The sequence below is a fragment of the Saccopteryx bilineata genome, chromosome X (assembly GCF_036850765.1).
Source record: "Saccopteryx bilineata isolate mSacBil1 chromosome X, mSacBil1_pri_phased_curated, whole genome shotgun sequence".
NCBI lineage: Eukaryota > Metazoa > Chordata > Mammalia > Chiroptera > Emballonuridae > Saccopteryx > Saccopteryx bilineata.
In genome coordinates this window covers 100,464,953-100,484,471 of record NC_089502.1, presented here as the reverse complement: position 1 = coordinate 100,484,471, position 19,519 = coordinate 100,464,953, and the positions used below count along the sequence as shown (strand labels likewise).

At 41.5% G+C, this 19,519-nt stretch overlaps 1 protein-coding gene across 2 annotated transcripts in view; it reads right to left on the bottom strand.

The window, feature by feature from the left end:
* CLCN5 (chloride voltage-gated channel 5) overlaps nt 1-19,519 on the bottom strand; it is a 225,669-nt gene that overhangs the window by 119,842 nt on the left and 86,308 nt on the right. The window lies entirely within an intron of this gene.

Sequence of the window (19,519 nt, the reverse complement as noted above, 5' to 3'; positions counted from 1 at the left end):
ATGCTGAACTAGTTATGTAAGGCAGTAGAATCAAAATGCAGGAATTTTGAGAAGACAGACATTGCTGCTAACCCGATGAACTGGAGTAAAGAGCTACCAAAGAAGATGGGAAAAACATTGGCAAGTCAAGAGAAGAGGAGGTGAAGGAAGGTATTCCAGAAGGTAGGGAGGAGAATAGTAAAGGAGCTAGTAAGAGGCCACAAATAAACCAGTTGGGCTGGAGCGGAGAGTTCTGCCAGGGAGAAGGGAATGAATAAGGTCAAAGCAATGCTGTGGCCCCTAAAGGCTACAAGAATAATAATGAGTTTGACTATCAGTGTGCTGAGAAACCATTCTGGAGAGGGAAGTTTAGGGGGCCCAGTGATGGAGTTTCTCAATTAATATGATCATTTGAGAGTGTAGAGAAATAAAATAAAACTAAACCCAACTCACATTTGTATGGAGTTTATCTTGTCAGATGAAACTAGAATAGATATTTAATTTTTAAAATGTACTGATTTAAAGGAAGACAACAAGTCCACATGACATGAAGATTATAAAGACAGTATGTAAATGACCAGGATGCCCGTGAAACACAGGCACAGGCCATGGGTAGTAACCACAGTTTCTAAATTAGAGAACAAAATGCTTCTTCAGGAAGTTTAGTCTACCAGCAAGTAGAAATATGGATTGGCACTAGGGAGCTCAATTTAAAAGCTCAGCTGTCAGAACCAACAGATGAAAAGAATTCAAGAGGGCCTGAACTGAGCTGAGTAGATGTGAGAATAGAAAGGAAGTGATGGAAGGGGTAGTGAAGCGTAGTCCAGTAGATTTCAAGAGCAGGAATTGGCAACTCATTCTCTGTTACAATCTGTGAAAAAGAATCTTGCAACAGCGATAGAAACAAGGCTTGAATGAGGTGGTAGCTGAGCCAACATAAATGAGATGAGTGTGAGGAACATTTAAAGCAATCTACAGAACTTGGATTAACCCAGGGCACGATTACATCATAAAATGCCAGAGATTCCAGCATTAACACACAGATAATGACTTGGGCTAAGAATTAGGTATTTGGGGTCTTAGCATCCTTCACTGAAATGGCCACACTGTATTGCAAAGCACTAAACAACAGAATGCTGTTTGCTGCACAGATACAAAGACACTTAATATATTTTTGCTACTCTTTTTAAGTTTCATTTATTCATTTTAGAGGGAAGAGGGGAGGGGGAGAAAGGAAGAAAGATGGGCAGGAGAAGGAAGAATCAACTCCCATATGTGCCTTGACCAGGCAAGCCCAGGATTTGGAACTGGCAACCTCAGTGTTCCAGGTGGACACTTTATCCACTGTGCCACCACAGGTCAGGCTGTTTTTGCTACTCTTAATTCTGGGCAACCTACCTATCCTGTGCTGGTGTTACCAACATGAAACACTAATTTTCTCTCATTTCCCAATCCCTAGAGCTCTAAAACCAAGATAAAGCACATGATAAAACTGGCAGTTGAGTGGATTTTGTTTTCTTGCTCAAGGGAAATTTAAACAAAAAACGACGACTTGGAAGAACTTTACTCATGAGCTCAAGTCCACTCTAAAAATAGACACACTTACACCATTCATTTAGTACATAAACTTATTACATCTTACAACTTGGAGGACTGGCAGAATGAAGAGATTCATTATCTCTTCATTTATGCTTTTCTTTTTTTTTTTCTTTTTTTGTATTTTTTCTGAAGCTGGAAACGGGGAAAGACAGTCAGACAGACTCCTGCATGCGCCCAACCGGGATCCACCCGGCACGCCCACCAGGGGCGACGCTCTGCCCTCCGGGGTGTCGCTCTGCCGCGACCAGAGCCACTCTAGCGCCTGGGGCAGAGGCCAAGGAGCCATCCCCAGCGCCCGGGCCATCTTTGCTCCAATGGAGCCTTGGCTGCGGGAGGGGAAGAGAGAGACAGAGAGGAAGGAGGGGGCAGTCGAGAAGCAAATGGGCGCTTCTCCTATGTGCACTGGCCAGGAATCGAACCCGGGTCCCCCGCACGCCAGGCCAACACTCTACCGCTGAGCCAACTGGCCACGGCCCATTTATGCTTTTCTTAAGAGGTGTCAAGCCTTCGAACTCTATATTTCCTCCAAGAACCCACTCTAAGAATGTATCTCCCCTGAGTAGGTCATATAACACTTACATATATCCTGCCTTGTGCTGGAGTTATTTGCATCATGCCTTATCTCCGCTTAAAGGAAGAAACTGACTTTGACATCAGTTTGAGGCCTCAGATACAGGGTAGAAGCTTCTAAATTATCCATAAAATAAAGCTGTTTGCTTTTAGAATAAAAATAGCTGCTCTCATGTTCGAAGTATTGCAATTTTGAGGCCCCAAAAATGTCTTATCAGCAGTTACTAAATTATTTCCCCTTTGCCATTATTGTGCAATACATGGATAAAATGATTTACAAATTCAGGAAGATTTCACGGTGTGTCAGGTTTTGGGAAACACACCCCATCCTCCAGTCACTCTTTTACCTAACCACCCAACCAAGGCGTGGTGACTGCTAGCATGACAAATACTGCCTACACCTCACTCTGAAATTCTAAAATGTAAGCTTATGAATAAGTCTTAATCTGAAATTAGGTCCAAGAGACAAGCTATACTGATGTGATCCCATGGTTGCTGGCTTGAGTCCAAAGTCACTGGCTTGAGTAAGGGGGTCATGTGCTCAGCTTAAGCCCCCTGGTAAAGGTACATATGAGAAATAATCAATAAACAACTTAAATGATGCAACTATGAGTTGATGCTTATCTCTCTACCTTCCTGTTTCTGTTTCTCTCTCACTAATAAATTAATAAATAAATAGTTTTTTAAATCTGCACTAGTATAGGTTGTGTTATAGTGAGAGTCTAACTTTAAATTGCCAAAAGAGTTTAATATAAACTAGAATCTAAGATTAGCCTGACCTGTGGTGGCGCAGTGGATAAAGCGTCGACCTGGAAATGCTGAGGTCGCCGGTTCAAAACCCTAGGCTTGCCTGGTCGAGGCACATATGGGAGTTGATGCTTCCAGCTCCTCCCCCCCTTCTCTCTCTGTCTCTCCTCTCTCTCTTTCTCTCTCTGTCTCTCCCTCTCCTCTCTAAAATGAATAAATAAAATTTAAAAAAAAGAATCTAAGATTAATCTTTATTCATTCTCAGCCCTGGTCAGTTGGCTCAGTGGATTGAGCATCATCAGCCTGGCGTGTGGACATCCTAGGTTCGATCCCGGGTCAGGGTACATATAAGAAGCAAACATTTGCTTCTCTTCCCTTCCCTCTCCCCCTTCTCTCTCTCTTTGCCTCTCACAACCAGTGGCTCAGTTGGTCCAAGTGTCGGCCCCAGGTGCTGAGGATAGCTTAGTTGATTTGAGCATCAGCCCCAAATGGGGGTTGCTAGGTGAATCCCAGTCAAAGAGCATGTGGGAATCTGTCTCTTTATCACCCCTCCTCTCACTTAAAAAAAAGTTAAAAAAAATCTTTATTCTCTCAATGGGCTAGAGAAAAATAAACATTAAACAACCTAGAGAACTAAATTCTAGTTCCAACCCTGTCACTGATCTGATATGAGTCCTAAAGCAAGTGGCTGACATCTCTGTATCTTAGCTACTTTCACACTCGTGGTGATATGAACAAACATTTGGGAGAGGGAGAAAGTCTGCTGAAATCATGGAAGAGTTCAACATGTTTAACTTTTGTGATCTATTGTATATATTTGAAGAGAATGTGCATAAGCCTTATTTTATGTCATGCCAAGGGTTTATGCAGCAGAAGAAGTTATGGATAAAGTTCTTCTAGGAAAAACTACTCTTTTAGAATGAAGTACAAGAACTGAACAAGGGTTTATCAAATACTGTAACAGTATAGCCTGACCAGGCGGTGGCACAGTGGATAGAGCATCAGACTGGGACACAGAGGACCCTGGTTTGAAACCCTGAGGTCACCAGCTTGAGCGCAGGCTCATCTGGTTTAAGTGCAGGCTCATCCGGCTTAAGCGCAGGCTCACCAGCTTGAACATAGTGTCACTGGCTTGAGCGTGGGATCATAGACATGACCCCATGGTTGCTTACTTGACCTCATGGTTGCTGGCTTGAGCAAGGGATCACTCACTAGATCCCCCTGGTCAAGGTACATATGAGAAAGCAATCAATGAACAACTAAGAAGCCACAACAAAGAATTGATGCTTCTCATTTCTCTCCCTTACTCTCTGCCTGTCCCTATCTCTGACTCTCTCTCTCTGTCTCTGTCAAAATAAAACAAAAACCAAAAAACCCAAGGTGCCTAGCTTGAGAGGCTCATCTGGCTTGAGCACAGTGTCACCGGCTCTGGTGCAGGATCACTGACATGATCCCATGGTTGCTGGCTTGAGTCCAAGGTCACTAGCTTGAGTAAGGGGGTCATGTGCTCATCTTAAGCCCCCTGGTCAAGGTACATATGAGAAGTAATCAATAAACTAAAGTGATGCAACTATGAGTTGATGCTTCACATCTCTCTACCTTCCTGTTTCTCTGTTTCTCTCCAATAAATAAATAAATAAATAAATAAATAAATAAATAAATAAATTGTTTTTTAAATCTGCACTAGTATAAGTTGTGTTATAGTGAGAGTCTAACTTTAAATCGCTAAAAGAGTTTAATATAAACTAGAATCTAACACAGTGGGAGTGAATTTTTTAAAACTTCCTAGTCATCTCAATTTGTTCTTTTAGAATCTGACATAAGGTGACTCCTTAATTCTTAAAATGCACTTTTCTTAGTTTTGATTATACTATACAATAGTCTGGCTCTCCTAATACCTTCTCTGATCTTTTTCTTTTCAATCTTTACTGCCACCTCTTTCTCTTTCAAGATTCCTACTCTGCATCTCCCCCTGACCAGCACCGCCAGCAATAATATATCTTCGGCTTTGTAATCATCTCTCTCTGAATTCTATTACAGGTTTCAGATGTCTTTATTATCAAATAAATTCAAAGTATTTATTCCTCTTTTCCCATTCAAGTCACAGAATATTTCAAACCATTTATCACAAAATTAAAAAGTTGACACCTAAAAACATTCATTACCTTTCCCAAAAAAAAAATTTCCTTCCCCAAAATTGCCTGTAATCACTATTGGTATTTTGAGCTTACCAATTTAAAATGTTAATTATCTTTTACTTCCTCCTCTTGGTTTGTAGTGTTTCAGATTTGTCGATTTACTTTTTATCCCCACCTCTCCCACTATAGTCTGGCCCTGACTGCTTTACACCTTTCATTGTCTGTTATTCCTCTCCAAGACTGACTCCTACTGTTGGCCACACTCAAATCTCAGATTCCCCCACTCTACTTCCCAAACTCTGCATGGTACTCTCGCCCAGACAAGCCAATTTCCTCATGGTCAGCTGTTCACCCACCCCAACCAGATCTTTGTTACTGATCCAGACTGGATTGTCACCACCCCCTTTCCACATATCCAAATGTTAACTGTCTTTAAAGACACAACTCAATCTCACTTCTTTCATGATACTCTGCTTTTCCTAACCTCTCAATGGACAGTGCTACTCACTTCTCGATTATATGCTCTGCTCATTCTCTACCTCCTTCATTGTTTCTTTTTTTTTTTTTTTTTTTTTTTTTTTTTTTTTTTTTTTTGTATTTTGCTGAAGCTGGAAACGGGGAGAAACAGACAGACTCCCGGATGCGCCCGACCGGGATCCACCCAGCACGCCTACCAGGGGTGACACTCTGCTCACCAGGGGGCGATGCTCTGCCGCTCCGGGGTGTCGCTCTGCTGTGACCAGAGCCAATAATAAACACAAGAGAACTGGGGTATTGTTCTCTTGTATTCTACTCCACAGTGTTGGATGCATACAGGCATTCAAATGTTTTTGATCATATAATGATTAATGTTCAAACTATAAAATTTAATTTGGAAACTGTTCTTATTTCTATCCTCAGCAATCACATGTTGAATATAGAAGAGCCCATCAGAATCATGACACTCTGGTCCCCCTCCCGACTCTTCTGTTCCCCTTTTAAAATTTAACACATAAATAACACACATCAGATGATACTAAAAAAGTCTGCAATTTCAGAACTCTAGTAACAAAAGACTATACAATCCAACTAGATACTTCCCTTAAATGTGAAAAAGTGTTTTCCCCCAGCAACCAGTTTAAACAAAACCCTTAAATTAACAAGCAAGAACAACTGGAAATACTTCCTTTTCAGGTCCATGGGAAAATGCTGCTCTAAAGCTGACCCTGATGGTGGAGAAGGTGGGTGTGGAGAGAAAATCTTAAATGCCTAGAATCTAGGGCTCAAGCCAAGGGAGGAAGAAACCCAAGTCCACTTGGGGCCCAGCACATCTTTCAATCTGATGCCAGAAGTTCAAGGGGGAGGGGACTTACTTCTTAACTTGTGTTCTGTTTTATTAAATCTGTTTTACCTATTGTATTACTTATCCCATCACCTACCAGCCACCAAAATAAGCCCTTCCTAGCTCAAGGGATCAACAGCACACCAAGTGTGTCCTATTGTCCTCTAAGAGTAACTACAACATTTAGGTTTTGTAGGCCAGCAGAACTTAATTAACTATCTTATAAACAAAGGAAAAATTATGGCTCACATATATGCATACCTATATAATACAGCCCTTAATTAATCATAGGGACAAGCAAATAATTTGCACTAAAAATAATCTAAAAGGTATCTTGCTACAAGCTTAATATATCATTGGGTTAATAAATTATTGCTAGAGAAAAAAATGAAGAAAACAATGTGACACTTTGTCCTAGCAAAGTGCTAGTTCTGTTGCAATAAACTTTAGCAGTGTGGCCATTTTTCTCCATGACACAAACCACAATATTTAAGGATTTCTTCTCTTCGTTCTTTTTTATTCCTAAACAGAGGTCTTAGAGATTCTGCCAGTGATGTACCTGGATAGTCACTGAGTATTTTAATGTGAGTACTAATTAAAATGACAACCCTACAAACTGCATAGGACCTTGAAGAAGAAAACGGGCAGGTTTTGTAGCACAGGTATTTTATGAGGTTTGTGTCTAATCCCATGGCAGGATGCATAAAATAGTATGTTAGAATTCATCCTTTGAAGCCTAAAGAAAATAGTTATAGAGGAAAAATGAGGATGTGGGAACCTTTTTGTAATTTTTCCAAGATGAAATTTTGGAAGGCAAAAAAAAAAAAAAAAACCCACAAAGAAACGAAAGAATAAAAAAACAGAAAGAAAGAATGGAGGAATGGGAAGACTGACCCCAAGACTCCTTTGCAGATTCTACGACACAAGTCAGGAGGATGTAGCCAGTCAGCTCATAAATTTGCCACTAACCACAATGAAATATAATTCAAAACACCTGGAAAACTTTTTTAAAGCATGAACTGAAAAACCCTATAGGTTTGGGCAGTTGTCAAAATTTGTGCTACCAGACAGATGGCGTCAATGTTCTCAGGACAACGTGACAAGTCAAAGGCTTAACTCATTCAACTGAGCAGTACCCTTGCACATGGATTACAATTTACACTTCATAATGTACACTCCCACTAATGTCGTATGTTTAAGAAACCATCATTGGGGTTGTGAAAGAAAGTTCCCAGTCAAATTCTCACCACCCTTTGTGATACAGGTGTGTTCACTTTGTGATAAATCACTGAGCTGTGACCTTGGATTTGCATGCTAGGTTGTACCTGTGTTATATTTTAATAGAAAAGTTTAAAAACTTCCCAGCATTCTTTGGCTAAACTAGCAGCATCATTAAACACCTTGCTGCCGAAATGCTTAAGTAGCATAGCGTTCCAGTCATTTGTAGTAGACTCATTATTTGAAGTAGAAGTGTAACTGCTTGCAGATCACTGGTGCAGAGACAATAAGAACAAACCTTGCATCTAAATACATAAAAGAGAAATTATTCATTAATTAAGGGGTATGCAGACTGATCTACTTAACCTGAAATGGGCTAATACAGCAATTACCAAATTTGAAGCAACTGTAATACTCACCCACTTTAAAGTTTCCTTTGACTTCTAAAGGGACAAAGAATTGAATGGTGTGTGTATATGTAACATAAATTAATAGAAAATGAATAAATATGAATCAATTTTGAAGTTTCACAGTATTATTAACATGTGATATTTCATGGAATCATAAAATCAAGGCTCTGCACAACTGTTCCGAATCAGCAGAAAATGCCAACAAGAGGCAGGACACCCAACTGAAACCTGTGCCTCCCTATACAGTTACAACCCTCAACAGTGGCCAAAGGGTAATGTAATATGGCAATATAGAAAAGTGAGTACTCCATGTGCACAGACTATAATCAATTCAATATACTTTTAAAATGTTTTAGTCAAGTGTCTACTATGTATTGTAGAAGAAAAACTTGTAATGTTATTTTTATTTTGATAAGAAGATTCATTTTTACTTAACGAATATGTACTGACTTACATGGCTAGATGTCAGGAAACAATATTTTATTTGAAAGACACATTTTATACTCTTTCTGATTTTAAGCTACTTGGAAAGTCAGGGAGTGAGTGGTATTAACAGAGATGAAACAATTATAGAAACAAAATATGGTGTATAATCAGACATTAAACAGTATTATATTAACTGCAGCAGTTTAAGGGAGAAGTGTATTCAGTACAGGTTAGTATAGCTGCAGGGGTGGGTATGGGAGGGGGGTCATAGAGTCTGAGCCTTCTAGCATGGGCAGGTAAGACTGGTGTAAAGAGCTAGGGCATTCCAAGCTATGGCAGATAAGGTCTAAGCAAAGGGCAAGGCAATATGAATAAACAGGAGATAGAGCAGTGCTATTCAAAATGTGGTTCAACAGTCTAGTGCCAGTCCCCAACACGTTCACCAAGACAGGTCCAGAAATTAATAAGCATTTAGAAAGTTTTTTAAAATTTTATTTAGAAAATTAAATTTAACAGGGTGACATTGATCAATAAGATTACATAGGTTTTATGTAAACATTTCTGTAGTGTTTGAACTGTTAATTATGTTGTCTACCCATCACCCACAGTCAAATCATTTTCTGTCACCATTTATTTGTCCATCTTTACTTCCTTCCCCCCACCCCCTCCCCCTGGTAACCACTTCACTTTTATCTATGTCCACGAGTCTCAGTTTTATATTCCACCTATGTGTGAAGTCATATAGTTCTTAGCTTTTTCTGATTTATTTATTTCACTCAGTATAATGTCTTCAAGGTCCATCCATGTTTTCGTAAATGACAATAGGTCATCATTTCTTATGGCCGAGTAGTATTCCATTGTATATATGTACCACATCTTCTTTATCCAATCCTCTATTGAGAGACACTTAGGTTACTTCCATGTCTTGGCCACTATAAAACAATGCTGCAATGAACATGGGGCTGCATGTGTCTTTACGTACCAGTGTTTTCGAGTTTTTGGGGTAGATATCGAGTAGAGGGATTGCTGGGTCATATGGTAGTTCTATCTTTAATTTTTTGAGGAACCACCGTACTTTCTTCCATAATGGTTGTACTATGTAGTTTGCATTCCCACCAGCCATGAATGAGGGTTCCTTTTACTCCATTGCTTCTCCAACACATTTAGAAATTTTTATAGCAATCAATTTTATTGAATTTAATTATCTGAATAATTAAATCTAATAATAAATATGAAGTTTATATTTTATTTCTTTATAATTTCATTCTCCTCATGATCTGTATTATATTATAGAAGTTTCGATCCATGACAGGTTAGAAGTTAGGAAAAAAATAGAAATATAATTAGCTGGTCCTCTCAGCACAGCTCTTTTGGGAAGCACCAGTTGAGGAGAGTTGGTGATACATCTGAGTCAATGGGCTGGAGTGTGAAGGTGAGGTATGGAAATGAAGGATGGGTAAATGGGGTAAGGCAAGATAACAAAGGCCTTCAAACCCAAGCACATGGAAGAATTTACAGCAAAGACAATAAGTACTGAAAAGTGGTCCTATGTTCATAAATACGGAAGTGACATGAAGAAAGAAGTAATTTTGTAGGGCAAAGTCTGGCAGCAGTTGGTTGGGTTTGATTTGAGCAATTTCTCAGAAAATACAGGGATTAGAGTAATTTGGAAATCTGGTTAGGAGACTGAATTTGAATGCCCCCTAGCCCAGGGTGAAGGACAGTGGCACTGTAAAACAAGAGACAAAATTTAGAGACACTAGCAACTGGTGATGAAAAAGGAGAAACAGGACTCCAAGATTTCTTGTTGAAAGCCAGATAGAAAGGGACCTCGGTTCTCTACAGGGGAAAGCTAAGCCCTGACCAAGGATAACAAGTAAAGACAAGCTAGTGAGAAATCTGGGGGACCCCAAACACTGAATTACTTGGAATGATGGAACAGTTTTTTCTTGGGGGTAGGGTGGGACAAGGAATATCACCATAAGAAAAAAAAACAGTCTAGAAAAGTAACACACACTGAGACTATGTATCTGTACCTCATCAAATCTCTATACTCTATAAACTAACTTACATAGTTTCTACCCAGATTTCTCTGCACTGGAGTTAGTATACGTTAAAATAGCCACCTGAGAGGATACTCTGAGGGAGGGGCCTTTCTTATAAAGATTTAAATAGCAATGCTTCCCTGGGTGTCCTCATAGGCACAGACAACCTGAGATTTAACAGAGCTCCACTAAGATGACCTCTGTTTGGGGAATTCCAGGAAAAATGTTTTAGTGTGCCTTGAAAATGTCCTTATGTAATGTTTATAATTATAATACCACTGGTCTGTTAACATTCAGTATATAATATATTAAGTATTTCCAAGGGTATCTTATATGAAAGGCAGTAATTTTTCTCTTCCTTGCCATACTTGTACCTGTCAGGTGTTGATTCTTATAGATTTAATAAGCAGTCTTAATAGACTGTCCTTATATAAGTATATTACTGTTGGTAATTTTCCAAAAGAATATACATACAAATTTTTCCCAGAATCTGATTAGGAAAAGGTCTTACCAGATAAGCAACCATTTATCTTGTATAAGAAATGCATTATTTACCTCTCACAGGGGCTATGGAAGATAAAAAAAAGCCTAAGTTAAGGGTAAGGTAGACTATCAACCACCTTGGAAGGTTTAGAAGACAGGGAAGGACTATGGGGTTACAGTCTCCTAAAATGATACACTCACTTCCTTCTGGGACCAAACTGGAATTACAACTAAAATATAGAACAATCAACCTGAATAACCAACTGAAAACTAGCTGAACAGAAATCTTATAACAAAAGAGTTCCAGAAGAAGACACATCAAGACTGGTAGGAAGGGTGGAGATGAGAAAAGGGGTGGCCTCACAACCATGTGTAGTGGTTGAGAATCTGGAGGGATATCCATCTGCAAACATCCTCTGTTTCCCAGTTCAAAGCACCTGATCCAGGAAGAGGTGCCCATATAACATCTGGCTGTGAAAGTTATCAAGGATTTTATCTATCAGGGAGAGACAGAAGTCTGCTAGAAACCCAGGTGCCCTCTTAAAGGGCCAGCATACAAAATCTCATTTGCAAACACTCACACTGGGCTTCAGCAACGGAGGGTGGCTCTGTCATGTGAACAGCAGTCATGTGAGGAGAGAGTGGGTTATATGGCTCCAGGGAGAGTGTTGGGTGCTGAGTACCTTTCCCACACCACCCACAGATACCATTTTTCCTGAGTCAAGCACTCCCATCCATATGGCATCAATCTGGGGGACTTCAATAGCCCCACCTACCCAACTCCTTGTCACCCTGCCCTGCTGAACTCATGCCCTGCGAAGGAGTCAGCTGTCTGGGCCTATGGTGTAGAGGCCTGGGCAAACTTAGAAGGTGTCACAGACTGAGTGCTCTCAGTTGTATGGCTCTTAGGCAGGGGCCATTTTACTCCTAAGGCATCCGTCCAGTGCCACAACCCTATGGGAGTTCTACTAGCCTCACTCTACCAATAACGGTGGCATTGCCCTGACAATTTCACACCCTGCAGGACTGTCAGCTGACTGTGGCCAGCCTGGATATACAATGCAGACTATCAAGGGTCTCGAGGAGCTCTGGGCAGAATCAGGGACAGACTGAGTTGTGTGGTACAAGTACAGAACCATTTTTCCCTCACATGCTTGACTGGTGCCAACATTCCTTTGTAGAGCATTCCCTTCACATGGAAAAATCTTGGTCTGTTTGGGCTTAATGAACTCTGCTTCCATCACCCTAATGACTTCCCAAGATCCTGCCCCACCACAAATGTCTGTGGGCACCCAGCAGTTGGCAGCTGGCCTTGGTATACCCTAGGACTTTTGCTGAGTGGCCTCAAACCCAGGGCTGGCACTGAGTTTGAATCTGTATCTGTCTGGTGAATACAAATCATGTCTCCCTGGAGATTTACTGGGAAACTACCTTATGCAACTCATGTAATGCCAGAGGGTCTTTCAATGATTGAGCCTAAGAGGGAGCTGGTAGACCAAATCTGAGGGTGCCTTGGAACTTTACTGACCTGCTCCCAGGCTCTACATTGGTAGAAGCCAGCCTTGGTATGAAGTTTGGCTACTCCTACACACATCCAAGTCCATCAGAAGCTGCCACAAACTATGAATTACTTTGTAGCTCTACACAGGGAGCCTCTGATGGGTCACAAGCAGTGCTTGACATTGACCTGCACCTAAGTCCCTCCCAAGAGGACTGAGTGGCAGAATTCAGACCACACCAAAGCATGACCCAATTAGCTCTATAAGAGGCACACCCAAAGGGAGATCTCACCGGGCTTCAAACACTGCTGGGGCAAATTCAGCTCTGTTGGATCAGACACTACACAGAATTTTATACACTTTGGTTGGGGTCAATCCTCAAAGTCAGCCAGGCTGAGGGCCAAACACACCCACAGATGGGCTAAGAGCAATCAAGGCTCAACTACAAAAGGAGGACTCACATAATGCACACAAGGGACATTTGTAGAGCACCTAGCTCAGGTGATCAGGGATACTGTCACTGGATCTTAAAAGGCATCTACAACATAAGGCCAACCTACCAAAACTGGTAGACATAGCACATCTATCTAATACACAAAAGCAAATACAAAGAGACAGCCAAAATGAGGAAACAAAGATACATGCCCCAAGTAAAAGAGAAATTCCCAGAAAAAAATAATGAAAAAATGGTAGCAAACAATCTACCAGATGCAAAGTTCAAAACAATGGTTATAAGGACACTCAAGAAACTTAGTGAGAACTTCAACAGCATAAAAAATAACATAGAAACCATAAAAAAACATTCAGAAATTAAGACTACATCTGAAATAAAGAATACATTGGAAAGAATCAGCGATTTTTAAGACAAAGTAGCAAAAAAAAAAAATACACAATACTAGAAAACAGAAAAGAAAATTTTAAAAAATGAGGGAAGTTTAAGGGACCTTTGGGACCATATAAAGCACAATAATATCTGTACCATCACGGTATCAGAAGGAGAAGAGGGAGTGCAAGGGATCAAGAACTTATTTGAAGAAATAATGACTGACTGAAAACTTCCCTATGCTGATGAAAGGAAAGGACACACAAGCACAGAAAGCTCAGAGTCCCAAAAAAGATGAAATCAAAAAAGCCACACCAAAACACATACTTAGAATGCCAAAGGTTAAAGGCAAAGAGAGAATATTAAAAGCAGCAAGACAAAGAGAGTTAGTTACCTACAAGAGAGCCCATGTAAAAATGTCAGCTGATTACACAACAGAAACATTTCATGCCAGAAGGGTTTGACACAAAATATTCAAACTGATGAAAAGCAAGGACCCTACAACAAAGACTACTGTATCCAGAAAGACTATCATTTAAATTTGAAGAAAAATTAGCCTGACCAGGCGGTGGCGCAGTGGATAGAGCGTCAGACTGGGATGTGGAGGACCCAGGTTCGAGACCCCGAGGTTGCCAGCTTGAGCGCAGGCTCATCTGGTTTGAGCAAAGCTCACCAGCTTGGACCCAACGTCGCTGGCTCAAGCAAGGGGTCACTCCGTCTGCTATAGCTGCCCGTTCAAGGCACATATGAGAAAGCAATCAATGAACAATTAAGGTGTCGCAACAAAAAACTGATGATTGATGCTTCTCATCTCTCTCCATTCCTGTCTGTCCCTATCTATCCCTCTCTCTGATTTTCTCTCTGTCTCTGTAAAAAAACACACAAACACTGAACATAAAGAAATGGAAAAAAATATTTTGTGCAAATGGAAATTTAAAAAAAGCAAGCTGGAGAAGCAATATTTATATCTCACAAAATAGACTTCAAAACAAAGATTGTAGTTGCATTTTTATACATCAATAATGAACTATCACAAAATTATAGAAATAAAGAAACTATAAGAAAACAATCCCATTCACAGTTGCTTCAAAAAGAATAAATACTTAGGAGCAAATTTAGGGATATAAAAGACCCATACTTGGAAAACTGTAAGACACTAAAGAAAGAAATTGAAAAAAATACAAGTAAGTCACAACATATACTGTGTCTACGGACAGGAAGAATAACATCATTAAAATGTCCATACTACCCAAAGCAATCTATACATTCAATGCAATTCCTACAAAGATAGATGTCAATGTTGTAGGGCAGTGGTCGGCAAACTCATTAGTCAACAGAGCCAAATATCAACAGAAGGTTGCTGCTGGGTTCTTTGGCAGTAGTGGGTTTAGGCCAACAGAAGCGACAGAGATGTGCATGTGTGGGCTCTGCTGAGGCCTCTTCGTCCAAGGCTGTGATTTAGCTGATGCTGAGCTGCGCATCTCCCGCATGTGGCTTGTGAGCCGCGATTTGCTGACCACTGGTGTAGGGGATTCCAAGATGGCAAAGGAGCAGGCAGATGTTCCAACAGCCACCTCCCAGGATCAAATTGGATTACAAATAAAATTAAGAAAAATCATCTTGAAAAAGCAACTTCAGACAAAATGAGGAATCTATAACTAAGCAGTCACAGAAGAAGCCACATCAAGGACGGTAGGAAGAGTAGAGACACAAAAAAGGTCTATACTGCTCCCAGGAGCAAGCGGCAGCTGAGTTTGGGAGGGACTTTACTGTGGAGAGGTTTTCCCTGAGAGGTGTGGGTCCTAAGCCCCAGGCCAGAACCCCAGCCTAGAGCACCCGAGTCTAGAAAATGTGCAGTTAGTGATGAAAAGAGTTGAGGTTTCTATTTACAAGAAAAAGATGGAAGATCTCAGAGACACAGGCACCATCTTAAAGGGCCAATGCAGAAAATCTCATTCACAGCCACTTACCCAGGTCTCTGGCAGAGGGAGGGCTGAGAGGACTAAAGTTGCATGAAGAAAGTGTGAAGTTGGTGGCCCAAGGAGAGAGACTGTGGGGGACAGCCACCAGAACTCCCTGTGTGCTGGAGTCATTCTCCAATACTGCAGTCCCCATCTTTCTTGGGTGGAGGTGTCCCATCTGTGTAGCATCAGCCTAGGAGAAAGAACTGCCCAACCCTGGGAATCTCTCTTGCCCCACACTATGGAGATTGGTCCATTCTGAGAAGCAATGAAGCAGGGAAGGGCATCAATGACTCAGTTTTCTGACATCCATGCCGGAGATTTCCCTTACACTCTCCCAAGAATGTGACTGGTGCTTCTGCCTCACAGGAGATTCAGTTGAGACTGTCTAGACTGTGGACCGACCACATCTCTTAGTTTCAGAGGCCACATCCACAGGACTCCTTAGTGGCCACACTGTACTGAGAATTGTGAAAAAGTCAGGACAGACTGAATGAAACCTAGAGCTGAGGGGCAGGGGCCACACACACTCATTTTCCTAATCCCTCAATTACCCCAGGCTATAAATTCTACCAGAGGTCTATTTTCAGTGGTTGAGCCCAACAAGCAGCCAAGAGACAGAGGCAGCAAGAGGCCATCTCAGAAAACCTTGGGCCTTTTGCTGATGTGCCCCCAAGCCCAGTGTGGGTGAAAGCCAGCCTAGCTGTGCAGTATGGTGTTTCCATGTGTACCTGGGCCCAGCAGAGGCAGCCACAAACTCTGGTTTTCTTGTAGCTCCAAGAAGGTTTCTCAGGGTCAGTCACAGTCAGTGTCTTGCATTGATCTTTGCTGGGTTCCCTCAAGGGAGGCTTAGGGCCAGCACATGCAGTGGCCAGCTGTGGAGAACACTGGTTCAGGATCCAGTGACCCTCACTGGCAGCATGTCCAAGGGGAGCATAAGACACCATGACAAGCTGAGGCAAGTTCAGCTTCCTGTGCTCAGCACCTGCACAGCAGCTCATGCGCCACACTGGACAGGGTGGACAATCACAGCCAACCAGCCCAGGATCTGAATATCCTACGCTGTTGGGCGAAGTTCCATGTGGGAAGGGAGGGGGGCTTGGAGAATGGACATTCAAGGTATGAGTTCCCTGGAGCCTATTGTCAGGAATGGTGGAGGGGCTTAGCCACTTTCAGGGGGGCACAGTTAGCCCCAGGGGATGACTCTCTTGGTCTACCTTCCTGAGACCAGGGGTTCCCCAACTAAGAACTTCTGTGGACCGGGCTGTCAGCCCCATCAAATCTGAACCTGCTACTCACCTCATGGAGGAGTAATAAAATTTGAGTATCCAGCAGTGTCTGAGTAGGGGCCACTTTTCTTGTACTGAGCTCCTGACCAGGAGGCCCCTGAAGTAGGTGGTCACACTAAGGTTGTCATCCCAACCTCAGCCACCCTAACACATGAACCTTGCAACCTGTAGCAGTGTTCATGGGATGAGGCCAATCTGAACCCATACTACAGTCTTCCTACAGAAAACTCTGTGGGAAGACCAGGCAGCTACAAGAGGAGGTAGAGCAGCTGAAAAGTAGAGGTGAATCTTACAAGCTTGGGCCCTTTTAAGAGCTGCTGTCAGCTCTAAGCAGGAGAAAGCTGATCCTTAACACAGACTGGCCCCTCCCACACCACCCAGGCACAGAAAACATAGATACAAACAGTGAACAGACCAGTAGCTCCAGACAGGTAGCCCAAAGCAGATTACAAACAGCGGTTGATGCCAACCCATACCTGAACCCTACACAAGAGGACCAAGAACCAACACAAACAATAGTGGGTAGTGGACCGCACCAATGCTAGACTCAGCTAGCTACACAAGTGCCATGCCCAAAGGAGGAGTCCAGCAAGCACCAGATATTGCAAAGAATACATACGCCCAACAGGACACAGCACAGTGTCTAAAACACGTGATCAAGGTTGACCCTTAAAGCTAGCCAGACTGACAGGATAACAACACCCATGAAAGGGCCAACTGCATTCAAGACTCACATAAAGCCTGACCAGGTGGTGGCACAGAGGATAAAGCATCAAACTGGTACACAGAGGACCCAGGTTTGAAACCTCAAAGTCACCAGATTGAAGCCCAAGGTCATTGGCTTGAGTCCAAGGTCGCTGCCTTGAGCAAGGGGTCACTTGCTCTGCTGCAGCCCCCCGGTCAAGGCACATATAAGAAAGCAATCATTGAACAACTAAGGTGCCGCAACAAAGAACTGATGTGTCTCATCTCTCTCCCTGTGTGTCCCTCTCTCTGTCTCTCTCTCTGTCTCTATCACTAAAAATAAAAAAAGATTCACATATGAGATGGGGGTAAATTATATAGAGGAAGGAACTCAGATGGTATGGAGGTCAGTACCACTGTCCAATATTCTAAAGATAGACACCCCAATGATTTTGAAAGTCAGAGCAGAGTTACCTAATACACCAAAAAAGTGGGCAAAGAAATATGACCCAAATTAACAAGAGAAATCCCCCAGGAAAAGAATTAAGTGAAATAGAAGTAACCAAACTACCAGACGCAGAGTTTAAAATAATGGTTATTAGGATGCTCAAGATTCCTAGAGCAACAATAGATGATCACATTAAGAACTTAGACAAAGAGATAATAAGCATTAAAAAGGACACTGAAATCATAAAAATGAACCAGTCAATATCTGCCTGGTTGGCTGAGTGGATGAGTGTCGGCCTGGCATGTAGATGTCCCAGGTTTGATTCCCAGCCAGGGCACACAGCAGAAGTACCCATCTGCTTCTTCACCCTTCCCCCTCTACTTTCTCTCTGTCTCTCTCTTCCCCTCCTACAGCCAAGGTTCCATTGGAGCAAAGTTGGCCTGGGCACTAAGCATGGCTCCATGGCCTCTGCCTCAGGCACTAGAATGGCTCTGGTTAGAATGCAGCAATGCAGAGCATCCTCCCCAAGTGTACATGCCAGGTGGATCCCAGCTAGGCAGATGCAGTAGTTTGTCTCTCTGCTGCCCCGCTTCTCATTTCAGAAAAATACAAAGACAAAAAAAAAAAAAAGAACGTGTCAGAAATGACAAATACAATATCAAAAATGATGAATGGACTGGGAGAAATTAACAGTACGCAGGATGAAGCAGAGGACTGAATCAGCAGTTTAGAGGACAAGATAAACATAAGCATAGAAGCAGATGAGCAAAAAGAAAAGATACTCAAAAAGGATGAGTAAACTCTAAAAGAGCTCTGTGACAATATGAAGAGAACAACATCCACATCATAGGGGTTTCTGAAGGAGAAGAGAATGAACAAGGAATAGAGAACCTGTTTGAAGAAATCATATCTGAATAATTCCCTAAATTGATGAAGGAAAAAAACCAACAAGTTCAAGAAGTACAGACACTCCCAATAAAGATGAACCCAAGGAGGCCTACACCAAGACACATCATAATTAAAATGCCAAAGTTGAGAGACAAAGAAAGAATACTAAAAGCTACATGAGAAAAGCAGATAATTACCTACAGAGGAGCCCCCATAAGGATGACATCTGACTTCTCAAGAGAAACCTATCAGGCCAGAAGGGACTGGCAAGAAATATTCAAATTGGTGCAAAACAAAAACCTACAACCAAGACTACTCTATTTAGCAAAGTTTCATTTAAAATTGAAAGAGAAATAAAGAGCTTCCCAGACCAAAAAAAAAAAAAAAAGGCTCAAGGAGTTCATAACCACCAAATAAGAACTACAAGAAATGTTAAAGGGTCTGCTATAAGAAGAGGAAAGAAAAAAAAAAGAAATCAAGAATGAGGATTATAGCTTTAAAGAATAAAATGGCAATAAATAAGTACATATCAGTAATAACCTTAAATGTAAATGCATTAAATGCTCCAATCAAAAGACACAGGGTAGCTGCATGAATAAGAAAACAAGATCCATATATATGCTGTCTACAAGAGACCCACCTCAGAACAAAAGATACACAGACTCAAAGTGAACAGGTGGGAAAAAATATTTCATGCAAATGAAAATTTTTTAAAAAGCTGGTTTGGAATACTTATATCTGACAAAATAGCCTTTCAAAAAAGGTTATAATATGGGACAAAGAAGGTCCCTACATAATAATCAACTGAGCAGTCCAAAAAGAGGATACAACCATTATAAATATTTATGCACCAACTATAGGGGCATCTAAATATATAAAGCAGATTTAATGGAAATAAAGGGAGAGATCGACAGCAATATTATAATAGTAGAGGATTTTATTACCCCACTAACATCAATGGACAGCTCCTTCAGAAAGAAAATCAACAAAG